This window comes from Schistocerca gregaria, chromosome X, assembly GCF_023897955.1.
Source record: "Schistocerca gregaria isolate iqSchGreg1 chromosome X, iqSchGreg1.2, whole genome shotgun sequence".
Taxonomy (NCBI): domain Eukaryota; kingdom Metazoa; phylum Arthropoda; class Insecta; order Orthoptera; family Acrididae; genus Schistocerca; species Schistocerca gregaria.
In genome coordinates, this window is record NC_064931.1 from 409,234,495 (window position 1) to 409,247,607 (window position 13,113).

Consider the following 13,113-nt stretch of genomic DNA (forward strand, 5'->3'; position numbering starts at 1 on the left):
TGGCAGATGCTCTATCCATCTGAGCCACCGAGAACACTGACAAATAGCGTGACTGCAGGGACTTATCTCTTGCACACATCCCATGAGACCCACATTCCCAACTGTCCACAATCTACATACGTATCGAGGTATATCAACATCTGTCAGCAGCTGAGGGTTACAATTAATTATCATTTATTCTAGAGAAGCTGCACGGTCATCAATGGTATCTGTTCTTTCGAGGACAGTTACTATCTTAATATATTATGGCCACTGCCCACCACAATGTTGGATGCTGCCTGGTGGATTTTCAGCCACATGATAAGGTAACAAAAATATGTACACAGAGCTGACATGGATGGGGGATCACCCTAGTGAAGATATGGGCCATAAATGAGGAAATCATTGAGATAAGTGACTTTGACAAAAGGCACATTATTAGTATGCAGAGCCTGGGATTGATTATCTCGGCAGTGGTGAGGCTGGTCAATAAAACTACCACTATGCGCTAAACGGTAGGACGTCCATGACTCTTCACAGAACGTGGCATTCGGAGGCATCTCTGCTGAAAGAGCACAATGCTCATGCATGCACAATTGTTTTGTAGGACATAGTTCATCATGGAGCTTCACAGCAGACCACCACTACGCATTCACACGTTGACCCAATACATCATGTTATGATTGCAGTGGGAATGGGACCATGGGGATTCAGTTGCTCATCAATGGAAACCTGTCGCTTCTTCAGCTGAATCGTATTTTCGTTATATGAGGTTGATGGTCATCTCCACAAACGTCTCATCTAGATGAACGGTGGCTCAAAATGTGCAGTGCACCATGGAACTTTCTGATGGGAGCAGTATTACGCTATGCAAGACATCTTCCTGTGCTTGCATGAGACAAAGATAAGCTGACAGCTGCAAACCACCTGCATCCCTTCATGCTCGATGTCTTTCCTGGTGGCAATGTCGTCTTTCAACAGTACAGTTGTCTGTGTCTCAGAGCCAGAACCATGTTACAGTGGTTTGAGGGGCATTCTAGTGAACTCATGTTGATGTCTCACCAACCAAATTCACCTGATGTAAATCCTATGCAATCCATCTGGGCCACTATTGGGTGTCAGTATGGCATACGAAAATCAGCATGAATTACATTTAGATGAAATACGTGAATTACATGACCTGTGCATAGCCATCTAATGGCACATATCTCTACAAAACTACCAACAAAGTGTGTGATTCCTCGTACAGAGAATCAGTGATGCATTTTGTTCCAAAGATGGACAAATAGGATATAATGTTTTGGTTCATTGGTGAACTTTCTTGTAGTTTAATTCCACATAAGATGTAATTTATGTAAATCAACCAGTGAGCTCAAAAATTATTATTCTTTTTATTTTTCTTGTGGCTTTGTGCCACATCAGCACAGGGTTGACAAGGTTATTAACAGATTTGCTATGGTTAGTTTAAGAGATTCCCAGATGATCTTCCTGTCATCACCACATTACTCTCCAGAATGGTATACATGTACCCCAGCAGTCTGATTGTAGTGTCACTCATGTGAAAGTGAGCGAAAATTTCATGAATTGTGTGAGGCAGGACTTTGGTACCAGCCCAGAATTCATCTAATGGGGTGTGGGAATGGGAAACTGCCTAAAAATCACATCCAGGCTGGCTGGCATACTGACCCTCATCATTAATCAACTGGGGGGGATTCAATCCGAGGCCTGCACCCCTACCCATCCTGGAAGCGGCACTTAACATGCATGGCTGGCTGGGTGGGTCCAATAGGCTCAAAATTGTAAATTTTATATTGTAGTGAAGTAAATCACTAGTGGCAATGTAGCTGGAGGGCAGGTCATAAAAAGTGAGAGCCAATGATAGGTGAGATAGCTGTGGTATGGAGGGAAGACACAAGATGAAAGGTTTGTATAAGAGGACTTGTTTGAGGATGAAAAAGGACACTTAGTCCTGGAGACAGTGGAGTCTACATTTCATTCTGGGGGTTTGAGCAGTTTGTGCTCAGAGATGGTTGAGCAAAGTCTATGTGTGAAGACAGTGGGCAGTATGCAACCACATAATCAAAATAGTTTTGAAACAGAAATCATTGTGGAATTTAGATGTTTTCACCTATTATGCTTACCAAGTTTTATCTATGCTCTTTACACTGAATCTCAAAGTATATTTTTGAGGTCTTGCCAAAGTACGAGTACCTGTTTTTAAGTGTTTACAAACCTATTCCAGTATATCACACACAGTAAATTCCTAATAAAACACATTGGGAAAAAACATGAAAGTTTGCTCATATTTGATATTTTTTGTGAACTCTTAAAGTTTTCGTCAAGTGTAAGAAATGAACATTTTGAACATTTTTCATTTAGGGGAATATTAGTGAGGCACTGTGTTCATTGGCAGCAAGCTTGCAGTGCTGCATCAAGTGTTTTTAGCCACAAAAGGACTTGTGTTTTTTCTAATAAACATTTTGATTTGAAACTACAGACTACAGTGTCACCTAGTTTAATTGATCTAATGACTACACCCACTTGCATTCATTTTATGATGCTGTTAACAATTTCTGCAAATAAACTTGATAAACATAAATTCAAATAAGGAATTGTTTTGCAGCAGTTCACAATCAGCATCTAAGTAGTTATTTTCCAAACTGAAGACATTATTTGAAATTTGGCTGTGAGTTCAAGTTCCTCTCCAGGATGTGAAATGAATATAAATGTTATTTAACAGATGGTGCTTTTAAGGCTGCAAATGGGGGCTCAGCTGAAATTGCTATATATTAGTAAACAGACTCGAGAGGAGTAGTGTGGAGCACTGAAATGATGGCAAGAAATAGTGATTTCAGATATCACTTCACTACAGACATAACATCAGTCTTGGAGACTTTGTGCCACTGAAAAACTTCAGTTTTCCAGATCTTCACATTGCTGTATTCATAACTTTGGTGATCCGAGGACTCATGCTGGTGCAGCCCACATGTTGGTTCTGGATTTTATGTCACAATGCTGTAGAGTAGAGATGATGTGTTTCAGCATGAAGCTATTTTTGGCCGAACTTTGAAAATTGCTTAATGCTGAAAAGTGTAAGGATAAAGAAATATAAGTACCTGTGGTCAATAAAACACTGGGTATTTTAATTGAGTTTTGTGTTTTCAAGGGTTCTGTTAGCCATAGCAGAACAAATTAAAAGGTTTCAAGCAATTTTGGTTCAGACAAGGAGTTAGCAAACCAGTAAGCCTTAGATCAGATATTAAAAAGCAAGAGAGACAAATCCATGGTATCTCATTTTCAGTTAACTAGGGGACTTACAGTTTCACTGATAATGTGGAGATGTGGAATCAAAATTTGAAAATATGTTTGGGAATTAAATGATAAATTCAGCAGAATTGAAAGCAGCATTCATGATAAATTGGAGGGGCTGGAAATCAGATTATCTGAAGTGGAGAAGATGTTTTAACCCAAGATGGAAGTAATTGAAGGAAATTTGAGGGACCACATGGAAAAGAATAAACTGCTATGGGACAGTCAGGAGAAGGAAATTTTCTGCTCTGCTAAAGCTGAGAGATGAAGCTGTGTGGTTACGTCAGAGTTTGAATTGAAGCTGAAGACAGGGGTTAAATGTGCTGTAGGATTACAGGTGAAAAGTTATTGGATATTGTCAACTTGACAATATGGAAACTAGTAAACCATACATGCCTTACATTCAAATTGTCATGCAGGGACCTGAGTTGAAACCATTTTCAGGAACAACTTGTGCTCAAGAAGAGAGTTTAAGTACCAGCAGCACTGCTTTGTTAGCCAGGGCAGTGACTGTGGCTCAGAACAGGGATGTTTGGGGGTGAAATTAGGGCTCATACAGAGACATAGACACTTTTTTTGCCTTGCTCTATCTGCAAGTTGAACAGAAAGGGAACTAGTAGTGGTACATGGTACCCTCTGCCATGCATCATATGGTGGCTTGCAGAATATGTATGTAGATGTAGAACAGGTATCATCCTGTTGATTTCTTAGCATTCTGTATGGGTATTTTTGTCATGGTGCTGTTGGAGGACAGGGAAATTAAATTTGTAGTCAGTTAGAGGATTCTGCAGACTAAGTTGCAAGATAGTTTTTAAATGGGCATGCATTCAACAGCATCAGGGAGATAATAGATCTTGTCGGCCAGAATGAGTTGCGCAAGTTAGTGCATCCCAATAAAAAACTGGGGATTTTAACTGAGTTTTGTACTTTCAAAAGGAAATGACCAGAGTTTCTCCATTGGGGCTTGATTCATAGTACAAAAAATATAATAGACAAATTCTGGGTTACCTAGACAAATTGAAACAGAACCAGTAATGCAAATGAAAATAATCAAGTACATATGATAAAAGAAAATAAAGCATTTGATGGACACAACCATAACTGGGATGGCAACCAAGGCCAAAATAGTAATAAAACAATAAACAGTTTCAGGACGACAAAAATCAAGGACGATTCCATGAAGAATCGGAGTGGTTGCAGGTGACAGTTCGGTCCACAAAACTGTCAATGTTTTATGTACAGGGAGAGACCAAGCCAAGTAATGTAATGTACAGTGATTTTAGAGGGGAGAAACAACTAATAACCAGTCAAAAAAAACTGGTCTGCATCCCACTTAAGGTCCAAGGCAGGTTGAAGAAATTTGCAAAGGAACAGACAAGGAGAAATAGTGGTGATGACAGCATGAGACAAGTAAAGAGCTAAATTTATGTACATGGACAGCATTCTTGGAAACACAGAACTGTGGGCTGGTGTTGACAAATCTGAGAACTGGCAAAATAAAGGCAAGATTAAGAGTTAAAATGTTAGCTTAAATGATGATTCTTTTTAATCATTTACTTGAATGGGCTGAATCAAAGGAGGATGCCAACTCAAGTAACAATATTGACATTGCGCTTTAAATAACATAAATACGTGTTTGTGGTGCATGGCAGAAGGTAGGTTAGAGTATTGTACCTCAGGACACTTTTCATGCTTTACTCTAGTTAATCCTGTAATAGAAGTTTAATATGTTTTCTTATTCTGTTTAGAAATAACAAAATTCAATTTATGTGCACAGCAGGCTTTTCTGAAATTACAAAACTTACTCTGCAAAGGTAAGATTTTTCCAAATCTGAAAAATTGTTTAAAGGTACAATATGGTCAATTACCTAATAACAAATACACTACTCAAATTTATAATTGCTGCAATCAAGAAAATCTTGTCAAAAATGTGTTTGATAGTGTGTGTGTGTGTGTTTTACATTATTACTCTACTACACACCAATAATCAGTAAGTGAAATCAAATTAATATGGAACATTGTCAAACAGCAGTTATAATTTAAAAATATTTTTAAATAGAAGCTACTAAAACCTAACACTTTTTTCTGTTTTTGAGAGAGGAAAAACTGTTAAGACATTAAAGAAACACTATTCATTTTCAAATATCATGTGTTCCATGATGTTTCAAGGTGCAAGATGGTCCATGACATATGAAGTATGGCATAACTGTCCACACATTATGTATTTAGTTTTAAAAATATACCCATATAAAGTAAGGGATAGGCAACCACTCACCTATAATGGCCTGATGCATGGAGCATGGTAACAGACATTTTCAGTATCATTTAGATTCATTACTAACTGGTCTGTTTCATTATTATGTCCTCTTTTATTATGGAAGGAAACTGTTATAAGTTCAGGCTTGTTTAACTTTTGCACATTTTTAAAATTATTAGGTATCTGGGTAATTTCAGTGAGCCCAAGTACTGGCAGTCTGGGCTCCTAATCTTTTCATATACCCTCTTCCTCTGCAAAGAAGGATACCAAAAATCCTCTTTGAGTGTAGAGGTCTTCTTTAGACTTAGCTTCATTACTCTTGTTGTTGCTGCTGGAGATTGCAATAATTCTGACTATGTAGTGTGTTAAGTGTAATCAGTTAAACACTATAATATCTTTTGTCTACTCAGAACTGCTGATTCTTCCTTATATCTCATATTGTTCTTTGCCATGTACACAAACAAACAATGTCTCCCAGTTTGTTAATATCATTCTGCTCTTCATTGAGCCTTTCTATTTTCATAAGTCTCACTTTCTGCATCTCGTAACCTTCAGCATGAAGGACTGGCTGTTGTCAAATAAAGTCAAAAAATTAGGAAAAATTGATGGCATTGCATTTGGTTTCAGCTTTGGATAATGTCTTACAAATGTAGATGTTTCGAATAGACAAGGGATCACCACAAACGGAGGAGGGTGTGAGGAACCGCATACAGCAGGCTGCCACACATGAGAGGACCAAGAGAGTTTCCTATCGAGCATGAACCCTTGGAATTTCGCAATTTCAACGAACAGTAGGGCAACAGGCCCAAGATGTGAAGACAGTGGGAGAAACCAATTGCATCACCAGAAATTCATACACATGGTTTTGTCAGTGGAAAAACGAAAGCCATTGTCGATGCTCCAGGAGTAAAGATGATCAAGACATCGCTGAAGATGCTGCTCAGTGAGACAGGTCTGTGGAGAACTGCAATAGATGGCAAAATTGTCAACAAAAAGGGAGCCAGAGATGCCCAGCGGGAGACAGGCCATTATAGGGTTAATGGCGATAGCAAAGAGGTCGATACTCAGGACGGAACCCTGAGGCACACCGTTCTCCTGGATAAAGGTGTCTGACAAGGCAAAACCCACCCACATGCACATTGAAAACTCTGTCTTTTAAAAATTCCTGAAGGAAACAGACCAGGTGGCCACAGAAGCCCCATGCGTAAAGAATAAGGAGGATACCTGTTCTCCAGCAGGTGTTGTTGGCCTCCTCCAAATCGAAAAACACAGCCACAATCTGGGATCACAAGAGAAAGGTGCTGCAACATCTGAATGTGGATGGCATCCAGCCCTGAGGCAGAGGATTGGGATGAACTGAGAGCAAGATCTAGCTCCCTCATAGTAAAGATGGCATTGTAGTACTCGCGATTCAGAGAAGATAAGGGTATTGCCCGAGCCTCCTCCACTCGTTTCCGATGGAGGAAGGCAGGGTGATAGTGGGAAAAGCTCAAAATTTCCATAAAATGGTGGCCCAAGGTGTTGGATCTTGGAACCAGAGTGCCATCGGAGGTTGGCTCACATGACAGAGGAAGGGGTGGACCTGTTAAAAGAACTAGTGAATGAAATCTAGCTAGCTGTTTTGCTATCCCAAAGAATGCAATGACACTTTGCATGCATCTGTTTATAATGAATGCAGTTTGCCATCGTAGGATGATGGTTAAAAATGCAGAGAGCACATCTCCATGCGCAAATTGTATCGCAGCATGCCTCTGTCCACCGAGGGACTGGGACACGGCATGTTAAACAGAAAGTACGAGGAATGGAACATTCTGCAGCAGTAAGGGTAATGTTTGTGGGATATTCAACCTGGTCATCACAAGTGGAGAAATCTTGTTCTTCGAAGGTCGCTAGGGAGGAGAAAAGTTGCCAGTCAGCCTTAGTAAGGTGCCATTTGTGTGTGCATGCAGGTGGGGTAGGAGTTAGCAAATGGATAGCACACAGGAAATGGTCGTTCGAGTATGTGTCAGAAAGAATGGACCACTCAAGATGATGGACACGCTGGATAGTGCAGGAGGATAGGTCCAAATGGGAATAGATGTGTGAGGAGTCGGGAAGGAAAGTGGGTGCTCCAGTGTTGAGGCAGTAGAGGTTAAGGTGGGTAAGATCAGCCAAGAGGGCACCTCTCGTACCAGTCCTGGGAGAACCCCAAAGGGGATGATGTGCATTAAAGCCACCGATTAACAAAAATGGGGGAGGTAACTGCCTGATAAGCTGAAGGAAGTCTGCCCTGGTGCCTGGTGACATCGAATAATGGAGGGACACAAATGATATGGAGGGAAAAAGTCAGGTTGGGAAAGAAAAGGCAAACTGCAACAGCTTGAAGATGGATAGTCAGGTAGATGGGTTGACTATGAATGTCATCCCGTATGAGCAGCATGATGACCCCATAAGATAGGGAGCTGACCTCAGGGGGTAGGTCAAAATGAACCGGAAGGAATGTGATAGCTCAAAGCAGTCATGAGGGCGTAATTTCATTTCCTTAAGGCAAAGTACAAGGGGACACTGCCGTGCTAAATGCAGCCATAAATCCTCTTTGTGGTACCGAAGGCCACAAGTGTTCCACTGGAGGAGAGTCACGATGAGGATGAGATGTAGAGGTGTCACCTCAGTGGCTGCTGAGTGACAGCCTGTGAAGAGTTGCTACTACAGGGCATAGAAGCAGGAAGGATCCTGCTCCATGGGTTCCACAGAAGCATCGGCTTGCTTGTGATGTTGGACTGTGGATTCCAACGCTGAAAAGCGGTCAGTGGTGCATATCGGCAACACAGAGGCTGGCTGGGCTAAGGTACCACGTGGCGACACCGTCAAAGAGCACCTTCGAGTTGGCGAAGGAGAAGCCTTTCCGGCTAGTAGGAGACTCGGGTATTGGTTGGCTGGAGGGATGTAGGAAGTCCCCATGGGAGTACTCCTCCTATCCTTTCTGGCCCACCGGTTGTGTAGCTGGTGGTTTCGTCCCTTGAGGTGAGTGTCTGATGGCTTGCACAGCTGGCCAGGGGATGGTGATGCTATCTTGATGCTGGGCAATTTAAAAATCTTAGTGCTGCATTGGAGGTCGCATGTCTGCATGGCCATGTCCTTCATGGAGTGGGGGGTAGAAAGAACTGCACTATAGGTGCCAGACAGGAGAACACAGGGTTTGTGAATAGCCAGTAACATGTGAGCAACTGGGTAAGATACTTTTTCATTACTTGAATCTACTGGACAGCCCACTAATTGAGACACACTGGAAAATACCAAGAGGCTGCGGCATGGCCACCATTGCAGCTGAAAGCGCGGGGAGGAGGTGGACAATTGCCCTCATGCGCATCCCTACCACAGGTTACACATTTGACTGGGTGTCAACAAGGGATCATTCCATGTGAAGACACACAGGCCATGACACCCATTATCCAGTTGTAAACTGAGATTTTGTGTACTGCTTTTGTATCTAATATCATGAACTTCTGCCAATTTTTATTGCTTTATATACTTCTGTTGGTAGCAACTGCTGAAAGTTTGATGCAGTACTTTACTTCAAAGCAAACTGTAAAAATTTGAAAATTGGCTGCAGTTTTTTTTTAAACAAAAAATGGTATGCTGGCAGTTTTGTCCCTGAATATTCTTTCGGACATTTAGTTTCACATGATAAAATATAGGGCAACTTGTACATTACATGACATATGAACACTTTCTCACCTCTGCCATAACCAAATTAACTCAATATAAAAATACATATCAGTTTGTTTATAATATTTAAACATTTTGTCAAAAGCCAATATTGTCAACACTGCACAAAATGATAGTGCTGCAATTTGCATTCATGTTTATTCGGCACTACACATGTGATAAGACTATTTGCTGCTCAGATAATATTTTTCTGTATGAGAAGCACTTTTCTTCCACCAACTTCACTGCTCAGAGAATAAGTACGGCCTGTTGCTGTGGTGACATCAACTTCACACAGTATGAGAGAAAGAAACATCACAAACATCATTATCAGGCCAATACAAGGATGGGGATGCATGAGGAGGATGCATGAACCTTATTGTATCATCATCTTCACAATTCACCTTCACAACTATTCCCAAATACCAAGAAGAGTCCTATGCACATGTAACATAGCACTTGGGCTGCACAGTGCATTCTGGCATTAGTGGTGGAAGTGCATCTGAGAAATCGTGCACAAAACTAAAATCCGTGTCACAGCTCAGCCTTTATGCTCCAGTCTTGGTTGGTGGTAATGGCACAATGTGATGCATAGATCGTGTCCCAGGAATTGTTTTTGTGCTTGTGAAGCACTGAGAAATATAATGTCTGACTTCTACCATTTCATCTTTTGAAACAAAGAGCACTGAAATGCCTTGCAGGTTCTTGCAACAGAAGTCAAATACCTGTGAAACTGTAAGTATTTGGTCTTTATAAACTCTTTGCAAACTTGTTTTTGTGACAAGTCTTAACAGTGCCACTAATACCATCACAGGGAGATTTGCCATGGCTGTTAGCAAAAGAGGACCATCTTCACTTTATGTTGAAGTCATGTTCAGGGTAGCAGATATTTCTGAAATTCTTACAATTTTTATACTGTGCAGCACAACTATCAGTGAAATATTCAACATACACAAGATGAGTTTCTAGAAATTCATACCTAACAAAATTCAATAAAGTCTACTCTGATACACCAAAGCAACATCATGTTCTAGGTCATCAGAAACAATACAAATACTTTTTGCATGCAACTTTTTGTAATGTATATGGACAGTGTGAAGAGTGCAGCTGCCATTGTTCCAATGGTGCCCCTGTACTTCACCTTGAACAACAAAATTGAGATTTTCACTGAAATCCTTTAAAATTAACACTGATCTTTCATTAAGTGTTTCCTACTTTATTTGCAGATAGATTGTGATTGAGAAATAAAAGAGTGTGGAATAAGTTTTTCAATTGTCTTAATTAGTGTGTGTCACAGAATTCTGATAGAGAAGTGATTTGAACACAAAGTCATTCTATCAGTTGATACCCATTGACTGTACTGTACCATCTCATCAGGATCACAGTCTTCTATTTCATTTTCTAAGTGGGTTTGAAGCAATGAACTGGTGGGGTATTTTTCACACAGACAAAACATAGAGGCTGAGTTATTTATATCATATGTCATTTTAATTAGATCTTGTTATGTTTCTTCAGTACAAATGGAATTTAGAAGCAATTTAATGTTTTGGTGGTAAATGCACACACATACGGTATGTGTTCCTGATGATCCTGCAACTATACACTGTTTTGGTTGAAGAGAAGCAAATTTTGAGAATCCTACTTTGTTTTCAGGATACAGTTCAGTTAAATTACTTAAAACAAGACCCTTTTGTTCATAGGTATTTTTTCTGGTGCTCACTGTCTTTTTTCCCATGCATTATTCTTGTGTTTTCGTCATCCAAATAAAAGCGTTTTGCTTTTTGCACTGTATCATGTGGCAATGTCTTTCTTCTTTTCTGCTCATCCATTGATAAAATTCCCTTCTCCATTAACAGAGCTCTTGCTTGTCGTACCAAATATTCAGAAACCCAAAATCTGGAACCCACTTTCTGTCAAGACCATGTTGGCAGCACACGAGTAAGTAACTGAATTTTTTCACAATTATTTGCATATTCAATTTTCTGTTTGATTTTGTCCACGAGTTCATCATGATGTTTTGCCTTTGCTTCCAGTTCTGTTAAATCACAGTCAGCGATAGAGCTTGCATCAGCTGCCAGCTCAACTTGATATGTACATGAAATTTTAGTTTTCAGAGCCCCAGCTGCCAATTCCTTTTTTTTTTTTTTTTTTTTTTTTTTTTTTTGCTGCTGCATACCAACTATGCTGAGCAACCGAATGCAGCTTTGCAGGAGATAATGCTAAGCTAGTATTGAGTACAGATTTTTCAGAAGTCTCCACCTTCACTTTGCTGTCATTTACATAGCCTGGTGATGAGTCATCACTTGCTTGTTTTTCATTAGTAAGTTTGATACAGGTGGGCATATTTTCTCCCTAGGAGTGATACTAAAGCCTCTCATTTTGAAAGTCTTTGCCTTTTCTAAACTAATTTCACACAATCCAGATGAAACTGCTTGTTTATGTCACTTGAAGGGACCACAGCTAATTTTCGTATGTAGAGAGAATCTGCACAGGTACCTGTCTTTGTGTATAACACATACACCCACATGAAACACTTAAATCACAGTATGAATTAATATTGCTTTGCCATAATAAAAGTTGTTATTCTCCATTGGTCAGTCCATTCATGCAAGTCAGGGCATTATCACATATATCTTGCAGATACTGTCCAAGGAGACACTGCCAACTTGTACTTTCCATCTTTCTTCAGCCACAAAACCAATATTTGTTATAAACAATTCAAAAGATGATTGGTGTAACCTAAAAAGTAATTACATAATGAAAAATCATTCTAGTCCATTGTTTCATTACGAAAGCATTTCACATTATTATTGTAACATTAGGGGACTTACTTTTGTTTTCAAATGAATAGTTAAAAACTGCAACAAATTTTTAAGCAATAATTGACTCTGGATACAGCTCAGCACAAGAGCTCAGAACTGCATTCTCATCAAACGCATGATTAAAAACAAAGGAACTGGATGATGCAGAACATACAGTGGCAACAAAACAGTGTTCTCAGATGATTTGTTTCTAAGAAAATCCAGTGTAGCCAACTTCAGCAATTTAGTGGTGACACGATAGTCATGAATCAGCAACTTCAATTTTCTTTACAATAGCATTACTTTTCACACTTCCCATTGTTTCTACAATCTGATTCTTTTTGTGTGAGGAATATTTATCTCTTCCAGAAATTGACTGTTTTCATAACAGTATAGCAGTGAACTTTATGATAAAATATGTCAAGTTTCATGAAAAAAAAAAACTTATAATTGGAGCTAATGTTTGTAATTGTGATATCCCTGTGGGTTTCTGCATAAATAATTGTCAGCTTCTTAAGGGTACCAAATTTATTTCTGGACATTGATTGGTTTTAGTTATCTATTCTCAGTGGCAATATGTATTACCAGTTAACATTTTACACTATTCTGAGAGCATGTAGAGCTATTTTATAACACAGTTCCAGCCTGTTGAAGGTAATGTTGCCATTCTATTGTGTGTTATGGTGAAAGGAAAATAGGATGTGTGTGTCTTGTACAGTTCCATTTGTGGATTTTTCAGCTCTCAAAATTCAACATTCTTACACTAAAAAATTACATGCAAAATAAATTTTAATCATTCTGGGCATCCCCATTTTATTGCATTTTACATGTTTCCTTATTTTAGTAACTTTTAGTGTCCAGTTGTCATGTCCATTTTTCTCAGATTTTCCTAGGCACCTTTTATCTTTTTCACAGACAACATTGGGGTGAAGATGGCCTCAGATGATTAAAGTGATGTTACTTGGAAGTAACGTCCTGTTTTCCCTTTTTAATTGTTTTAATTTTGGAATTTAGCAACAAAGTTCCTTATCTGATATTTCACAGTTTAAGATCCTCTCCCATTCATGTGTAACAGGATGT